Source organism: Pteropus vampyrus, unplaced genomic scaffold (assembly GCF_000151845.1).
Source record: "Pteropus vampyrus isolate Shadow unplaced genomic scaffold, Pvam_2.0 Scaffold471, whole genome shotgun sequence".
Lineage (NCBI taxonomy): Eukaryota > Metazoa > Chordata > Mammalia > Chiroptera > Pteropodidae > Pteropus > Pteropus vampyrus.
Window position 1 is genome coordinate 181,098 of NW_011889252.1, and position 1,988 is coordinate 183,085.

Consider the following 1,988-nt stretch of genomic DNA (forward strand, 5'->3'; position numbering starts at 1 on the left):
GTGTTGATGATGTAACCCTTTGTGCAATAGAAAAGAATGTGAGCTCAGTGAACGGAGGCTTCTCTCAGGGCTGTGTGGCAAGAAAAGAACCCAGAAACCCAGCCCTCCTCTGGACACCCCATCTCCCAATTGGCCTGTCTTCTGTCCCCCAATGTCCAGTTGCTTTGTGAAAACTCAAACCAAACTATACTATAGACCTGAGGTAGAGGCAGAGCTGGAACCTTGGGTCTGATTCCAAAGATAGGCTTTCTTCCACCATAATATGTTGTTCCCAGCCCACCATCGGATCACTCATTAAACTAGAACTTGGGCTGGGGCCTGAACCACCCAATTGTGTTCATATCCCCCAGCCCCAATCTGCCAGGGCCATCTTCCCCAGGGCCTGTCCTCAAGTGTCTCTCCCTGCCTGGGCAGTAGAAGCCTTGCCCTCATTCTCATGCCGCTCTACTCTACTTCCGGTCTGTTTCCTTGTTTATGGCCTGCCTCACCACCAGAAGGTCATCTCCAGAGAGCCATGAGTTGAGTGTTGTCTAGTACTCACCAGACACTACGCCTGATCCTAAGAAGCTATTCCATAAGTTTCTGTAGAGTGAGCGAGTGGGCGAATGAATGCCGTTCTCAGCTCCTCTGCCAAGTAGAGCTAACTGTGGAACCCAAGCTAGAAGGGTTGCTTCTTGGTAGGGGCCCCCAACCCAAATCTGGCCAGCTTTGTCTGCATTCTGGGAATAGCCTGAGGAATCCAGGTGCAAACAGCCCAGTGGCTCAGTCTCCTGCAGAACTTTTTATTGCAAAGGAGGAGTCCCAGGAAAAGAGGAGTGGGGATACTTTAGAGGGGCAAAACAACATTCCAAGAGTTAATCCTCAGGGGTGAGGGACGGGAAGTAGAGATGAAGTGAGGGCCAGCTCCATGGGAGGGGCGTTGAGACAAAGGGCCAAGTCCCTGGGAGCAAAAGCTAAGGTTCTTCGACTTCTGAACAAGGCGGGAAGGGTTCAATATCTGCGGAAGCCTCTGCAGCTGAAGTCTCCAACACAGCCTGGGAGGCCGCAGAGCGCGCAGCCGCCGCCAGGGGCGCTCGTCTCCAGGGCGTCAGAGCCCGCTACCGGCTGCAGCAGGCGGGCAGGGCACGAGGCTGAGATGGGCCTGCAGGTGGGAGAGCTGCCCAGGGCTGAGCGGAGAAGAGCTGTTGGAAGGAGGAAACTCCCTTTCCCCGCTCCGCCCCAGAAGACAGACAGACTCCTGCTCCAGGGGACAATGCACAGACTCATCTCCCTATCAGGAGGCAGTCGTGCAAACTCCCCCAAAGTAATAGATAGACGGACTCCTTCCCCCAAAAAACGCTCTCAGAGAATCCCCCCCTCCCTGAGGTCAGACGTAGAATCTCCCCACCCAAGAATAAAACAGTCTTGTCCACGAGGATAAACCCACAGAACTGCCTCCCACACTCCAGGCAAAACCAACAGAACTTCCCCCCAAAAAAGAGACAACAGGACCCCCTCCTCCCAAATCACACACAGACTCACCTCTAGGAGAAGAAACAGCCTTCCCACCTCCCCCTCCCCACCCCCTCACAAAGGGTGAGAGACACAGATGAAGCAGACCCTTTCTCTCTTGCCGAGAGGACACACAACAAGGGGGTAGGATTAGATCTGACCCCTCTAACCCAATTTACACCTATTATTTACTTACTGCAGCTCCCTGCCCCCAATCCCAGGCCAAGTCTGCAGGGAGAAGGGGGAAGCAGGTGAGTGGATCTATCTCCTAAGTGTAACAGTCTTCATGCTCCAAGACAAAACACTCCTAGCCCTCCCCAGACAGGCAGAAACCTTTCTATTCTGCATGCTCATTAGTTCTCTCAAATCTTCACAACCCTTTTGAAGAAAGACTCCTTTTGGACCTTCAAACTCAATCTTCACTGCCTTAAATTTAAATAACTCACTTTTATTGATGACTTCTTGGAAAAGGGAGGAGAGAAAAGATCTACACTTTC